The sequence below is a fragment of the Xenopus laevis genome, chromosome 8S, assembly GCF_017654675.1.
Source record: "Xenopus laevis strain J_2021 chromosome 8S, Xenopus_laevis_v10.1, whole genome shotgun sequence".
In the NCBI taxonomy this organism is placed as follows: Eukaryota; Metazoa; Chordata; class Amphibia; order Anura; family Pipidae; genus Xenopus; species Xenopus laevis.
Window position 1 is genome coordinate 7,123,096 of NC_054386.1, and position 7,786 is coordinate 7,130,881.

Here is a 7,786-nt window from a genome sequence, read left to right on the forward strand (position 1 = left end):
TATATATATATATATATATATATATAAAGGTGTAAATTTATCAAGGGTCGTTGTGAATTCGAGGGAATTTTCGAAGTACAAAAATTCGAAATTCAAAGTAATTTTTGGATACTTCGACCATCGAACAGACTACTACGACTTCGACCTTCGATTCGAAGTAAAAACGTTCGACTACTCGACCATTCGATAATCGAAGTACTGTCTCTTTAAAAAAACTTCGACTTCAATACTTCGCCAACTTAAACCTGCCGAATTGCTGTTTAGCCTATGGGGGACCTCCTGTGTGTTTTGCTAAGTTTTTATAAGTTGAAGGATTTTTTGGGAAAATCGTACGATAGTACGATAAAAACGGACGAATCGTTCGGAATACGATTGTACGATGTATAAAATCCTCCGACTTCGAATTCGAATGTCAGAGGATTTTATTCGATGGTCGAATTTCGAAGTTTTTTCTACTTTCAAAAAGTACCCTAAGTAAATTTGCCCCTACATGTGACAAGTCTAAGCAGCTGTGGGGAGCTTCTAGTCTCAGGATCAGCAACATAATATGACATGGAGATCCATTTCTTAGTATGGGCTTTAGGTCTTTATCATTGCCCAAATGACAACCTTCAGTTCATCCCTATATCCAAGGCTGTGGTGTCTGTTTTCGTCTTCTACAAACAAAAACATGGGGCTTTCCGCAGAGACAGCCTATTATTTATTCTAATGAATTTCAAGGAATTTCCTTTTTCACCAAAGCCTTTAAACCTGACGAGTAATAATATTGCTTTATTGGTATGATATAGTAATGGGGAGGCTCGGATTTTGTTTTCCTTCAAGTGTTATAAATTAAACTAAAGCTGATATTTAAATAGCTGCAGTTTAATTTGTGTGTTTTGTGACGTTTGTTTTCAGAACTTATACTTTGCTGGTGTTTATTTTCTGCAGAGTTTTTTTTTCTCTACACATTTATTTAAAGGGATACTGTCATGGGAAAAACTTTTTTTTTCCAAAATGAATCAGTTAATAGTGCTACTCCAGCAGAATTCTGCACTGAAATCCATTTCTCAAAAGAGCAAACAGATTTTTTTATATTCAATTTTGAAATCTGACATGGGGCTAGACATTTTGTCAATTTCCCAGCTGCCCCTGGTCATGTGACTTGTGCTTGCACTTTAGGAGAGAAATGCTTTCTGGCAGGCTGCTGTTTTTCCTTCTCAATGTAACTGAATGTGTCTCAGTGGGACATGGGTTTTTACTATTGAGTGTTGTTCTTAGATCTACCAAGCAGCTGTTATCTTGTGTTAGGGAGCTGTTATCTGGTTACCTTCCCATTGTTCTTTTGTTTGGCTGCTGGGGGGGAAAAGGGAGGGGGGTGATATCACTCCAACTTGCAGTACAGCAGTAAAGAGTGATTGAAGTTTATCAGAGCACAAGTCACATGACTTGGGGCAGCTGGGAAATTGACAATATGTCTAGCCCCATGTCAGATTTCAAAATTTAATATAAAAAAACCAAATAAAAATAAAATAATTGGAAAGGAATATAAGGCATTCAATGAGAATCACTGATCAGCTCTGATGCAGCCTTATCCGAGTCTAGCCTTTCAAAACCAGTTTCTGGCCACCACTAATAGGCTGGCTCAAATAGAGAGGATTGTTTCCAGCTTACTACCTATGCTTTATGGAGAATGCTTCTATCTTTTTGGAGGTATACCGCACACCATGCATATATTCTCTTGTAGTAGGAAGCCAGCATATTTCAACTAGTTGATTGAAGCCCGTGTGGCCCTCGCCTAAACTTCCCTTTAAAAAAACCCTAAGGGCAGAGACACACATGGAGATTTGGGGAGATTTAGTGGCCCTCCGACAAATCGCCTCTTCTTTGGGCAATTAATCTCCCTGAACTGCCTTCCCGCCGGCTAGATTGTAAATAGCCAGCGGGATGGCACTCAGATCGCTACGTTTTCCAAAGTCGCCCGAAGTTGCCTCACGAGGAAACCTCGTGCGACTTTGGAAAACAAAACAATCGGAGTGCCATCCCGTTGGAGATTTAGATTCTAGCCAGCGGGAAGGCAGTTCGGGGAGATTAGTCGCCTGAAGAAGAGCCGATTTGTCACCGGGCGACTAATCTCCCCGGATCTCCACGTGTGTCTCTGGCCTTAATGGGCAAATTGGAAATCAAAGAGGAAAGAGCATCTATAATGGAAATGACACTCTCCTTCGTATTAAAAAAGTAAAAACGTATAAAACGTATGTGATTGCCTCTGCCTCACCTTTCTGATCTTTGCCGCTGTAAAACAAAACCTAATCCTAATGGGATATTGCTGGGATGCTGCCGTTAATGAAATAAATGCTCGGCATTTAAATATTACCAATAAAAAAATGAAGACATTTTGACCATAGCCCAGGTTTGGACATTCCGTTCCATTAGGCCATGGGTTTGGGGCTGATCTGCAAAAAATTGGATTATTATAAAAAATCCCCAGTCTGACAAAGCGCTTTCCAGAAAAATGAAATGATTTCTATTAAGCTCAATTAGACTCTTGACATGAGCTCCGAGGGACTTCAGCTAAATACAGCACCAAATTAATATTTTAAACGAGGCAATCTGTGCAGAATTATGCCCCTAGCTGTGTCTCTCGCTGACATTTTAGCAGAAATAGCAAATGAAATGCAGTAAAGGCTGAGCCACACGTTTAACACTCTGTTCGGAAAGGTTTTTGGGGGAGAGAACAATATCCACGCCATACACAGACAGCCTACAGAGGTGCATTTTAAAAATAAAGAAAGCTGTACTTGTTACCAAGAATTTTAGTAATGGCAGTTAACATAATAATCTAACATTGTGTGTATCTTTTTAACACCTTTTATAGCAGCTTTTTTTAACCTTCTGGATCATTTGATTTCCTTCCTCCCTTAAATATTTTACATTTTTATGGCGCTTTAACCATTTGAGGGTTAATTAATATATGTCCCCCTGTATCTTGCTGAAAATCCAACTGCTGTCTGGATGCTAAGGTCACTGACCCCCACTAAGAAAGTGGTTAAAGGACAAGTAACATCAAAAAATATTTTTAAAAAAATTTGTTAGTATACATTGGAAAAAAAACCAACAAGACAAATTAAACGTTAAAATCGCAAAGTCTTTATTAAGAAATAGCCTACCAAAACTCCGTTTGCGATCCATTGTGAGGAATAGGGATGCGCAAATTTTTTCGCCTTGTTTCGCAGCGGAAATGACGCCCATAGACCTGTATGGTCTAAAAAAAAGCTGCACGTCAAAAAAAAAATTCTGTCGCCCATAGACTTTAATGGGCGTCGGTGTCATTTCGCTGGCAGCGAATTTTTTGGCAAAGCGAAACGGGTCAAATTCACCCATCCCTAGTGAGGAATTGTGATTCCTTATAGGAGATAGCCAGGGAAGAGAAATCAAGGGAGGGGGTGATATCACTCCAACTTGCAGTACAGCAGTAAAGAGTGATTGAAGTTTATCAGAGCACAAGTCACATGACTTGGGGCAGCTGGGAGATTGACAATATGTCTAGCCCCATGTCAGATTTCAAAATTGAATATAAAAAAATCTGTTTGCTCTTTTGAGAAATGGATTTCAGTGCAGAATTCTGCTGGAGCAGCACTATTAACTGATTCATTTTGAAAAAAAATTTTCCCCCCATGACAGTATCCCTTTAAGGTGGTGTTTTTTTTCAATGTTTTTTGATGTTACTGGTCCTTTAAAGGCAAACTACCTCTGGGAGGATGAGCTGCATTCAAATGGACTGTAGTGAATGTAAAAATAGGAATCATACTACAGACTGATGTTTCTTGACTAATAATCATGCCTAAGCCTCTTGCTTGTGCCTCCCCACTATAACAGGAAACAATTGTGTTTATTTAGGCAGAAACATAACAACTGAAAATGTATGGATTTTAGCTTGGCATTCTCACATTATAAGGAAACTACCAAAAGTTTCAGGTCTAGTCATGGGCGAATTTATTCGGCAGGCACAAAATCGCATAAAATTTGTGAAATTGCCGCAAAAATTATATTTTGACGCCGGAGACAATTCAGACAATTCTAGGCGCCCAGAATCGGAATTGTCTGCGGCGTCAAAACTATTTTGACGCATCACCACTATTGGTCATTTGTACTTTGCGAGCTCCCTGAGGAGATTCGAGGAGTTGGCTGAAAAGTACGATCTACCAGTATCTCAACACTATACCTACCTCCAGGTAACTCACTACGTCAAATCTCACCTTCCGAATGTAAAAAACTTACGCCAAAAGACGAGAATGGAATACCTTTGTATTAAAGCCTGGGACGGTAAAGCACTCATTTCAGATTGCTACAAACAGCAACTCCAGTTACCGGATGACTTTAAATTCACATATATGCAAAAATGGGAGGAAGATCTCCAAACTCATTTTGCCCCTCAAAAATGGCAATATTCCATATTAGCTCCCAAATGGGCCACCAGCTGTATGAACCACGTCGAAACACATCTAAAAATAATCCACCGCTGGTACCTTACTCCACAAAGTATAGAAATATAAACTCCCAATATTCTCCCTTGTGTTGGAGGCAATGCAGAGAAGTTGGCACACTCATGCATATGTGGTGGCATTGTACGTCAGTTAAGCCGTTCTGGACTACAGTTTTTACCCTACTGAAAGACAGATTGGACTACACCCTGCCGTGCCTACCCCATATAGGGCTACTACAAATATATCCCGAAAACGTTCCTAACCTTAATAGAAAATGGTTATTCCACATATTCAATACAGCGGCTACTTTGATATCGAAATCCTGGAAACAAAAAGAGACGCCTACGATACAGCACTTACTACAACAACTGGAATTTACAACTTATTTAACACTTAGGGGTAAATTTATCAAAGAGTGAAGTTCCGCCACTAGAGTGAAATTCCGCAGCTCTCCATTCATTTATATGGGATTTTGAAAAGCGTATTTATCAATGGGTAAAGTGAAAGTTCACCCTTTGATAAATACGCCTATAAAAATCCCATAGAAATGAATGGAGAGTGGCGGAATTTCACTCTAGTGGCGGAACTTCACTCTTTGATAAATATACCCCATGGAGAGAATGAATGCAGGGTCACTAGAGACTAAAATAAAATGTGGTCAAATTTGGGACTCTTGGCATCCTATACAAGTCATGTAATGTTATGTCCGCCATCATCTTTACTCTTAAGGTGGCCATAGACACACAAATCCTATCGTACGAATCGAGGATTCGTACGATTTTGGGATCGTGTGTGGCGTGTGCCGACATCTTTCGTCCGGCGGAGATCGGTCGATTGGTCGATCGGTCAGGTTTGATTTTGACCCGACCGATCCCGCCAGAACCCAGGGCACATCGTATTTGGATCGTTCGGCCATACGGCCGAACAATCAGATTACGCCCGATATAGCCATGCCTGTTAATGGCATATCGGGGAAAGATTCGCTCGTTTGGCGATGTTGCCAAACGAGCGGATCTTTGCATCTATGGCCACCTTTAGTGGTAAAGGGAGATATGAGTACTGGGTTAACTACTCTAAAACCTTACCTATTTTGCCGTATATGCCATGTACAACCTCTGTTTTACTATTATTCAGTGATGTTTTTCTTTAAATCCATCCACCCTTTTTATTTTATTTTCCTTTATTTTCATTTTCCTTTCTCATATCTGGTACCAAGCAGAATAAGCAATGTTTATGTTTATATGTGCTTTAATTATGTAAACTCAAGTCAAATGTGTATCTTGAATAAGTTTACTACATACACGTATAAATATACAAGTTTAAAAAAAAAAACTATTTTGACGCCGGTGTCAAAATTCGTGTTTCACAGATTTTTCCCCGTTTCGCGAATTTCGCATGAAATTCGCCCATCGCTATTCAGGTCTAGCCTACAACATGCTGAAGCCCACATTAGGTAATAAGGTTATTTCAGTGTGATATCATTGTATCTGCAGATGTCTGAATAATGTCATTTTATCCAGTCCCAACCTAATGCTCGATCCCCCTTCAATATACTGGGTTGCTCATTACTAATTTCACCCAAACACGCCAAAAAACAGACAACAGCCAACTAAACATGTCTGTTTTCTATAGTGTTCCCATTGCATTTCAAATAAAATCAACAAGGCTGGTAACACCTAGTCAGTTCAGAAGCAGTCTAAACTAAATTTATAACATCTATAACTTTCCTATATCAAACCAACTTTCTGAGCGGCCTATCTGTGCTGAAAATAATCTCCATGCATCTGCCAAAACGTACCATAAAAATGTACATGATATAAATGAAAAACATATATAACAATATATTGCTTGTATAACGTATAAACATATGTGTCTGCTTCTGCTCCATGAAAAAAACATTTAGACGTTGCTCGTTTATGGTCTAGAATGAAACCTACTCTTTTTCTGGCAGATACACTGCTAAACGTTTGTGAAACCCCCAAGAGGGTCTGTCTTCTAAAATAATCTAACAATGTCTAAACTGGAGCAAGATACTGAATAAAAAGGTTTTATTGCAAATATTGCAAATATTTATTCAACAGTTAATCTCCTTGGGTAGGAATGTGGAAGTCTCGTTCTGTCCCTGGAAGCACCACCTTGGGCAGCACCACTAAAATATTTCCTGAAAGTGTCTATGAGCGCTGCTGAATATTGGCCCTTTATTCCATATAGAATTGTGTTTTGTAATATTTCAAAATAATTTAGGTTGAAAGCTGAGATATTGATTTGGTCACCAGATTTTCCTCCATACAAACCAACTGAACTTATCCCCACTCAAAGGTAAGGACCCACAAACAAGTATTATTAATGGGGAACTATTGCGAAAATGAAAATTTCTCATAATGAAATAAGAAACTTTCTATATGCAATCAATTAAAAATTCTCTACTGTTTCTGAAATAATAAAGTTTATGTTCACTATCCCTCTCTCATCATCGGTTTCTCTTAATTCTGTCTTCGTAGGGCAGATTCAGGGATTCAGGGAGACTTCTCTTCTTTGGGGCGACTAATCTCCCCGAACTGCCTCCCGCCAGCTAGAATGTAAATTCACAAGGAAACTCCGGCAACTTCGGAAAACAAAGTGATTTGAGTGCCATCCCACCGGCAATTTAGATTCTAGCCGGCGGGAGTTTGTTCGGGGAGATTAGTCAAACCAAAGAAGAGGCGATTTATCGTAGGCAACTAAATCACTCCGAATCTGAGCGTGTGTCTCTGCCCTTAGAGGAGTTGGATGTCAGATAATCATTGACAGTTAGATCCAATATATCTTATAGGGGGGCTTCTTTCCTAGCAGATGTATTAGAGCTCACTCAAATAACTGATTCCAGGACTGGCCCGGCAGGACACCGGGATAAAAAAACAGTGGGCCCTGACCCTCATGGGCCCCCGGACTCCCTCGGCCAATATTCCGTTTTTTTAAACAAAAAAAAAGTTTTTTCAGCACTGCATTGCGTTGCATGCACGTGGCGCCGCTAGGTGTCACAGTAGGGGCTCAGTCCGACCCTGGTCAACCAGATTTTTGCTGCCTCAGACCTGGGCTTTTGTGACCGTCCCACAAATCTGGGCCTGTGAGAAGGTTTCATTCATCCCTGTTTTTCTAATCTGTACTTTGTTTTTATTCAGTGTAGCCTCAACTGAAAGAAGCACCTCAATGAAACCTTGAACTGAAAATGTCTAAAACCCACAGGACTAATATGTGAACGATTGCACATACTGTACCTCTGAGCTGAGCTGATACAGTGACGCTATATAAACAGGGCCGCCATTAGAAATCACAGGGCC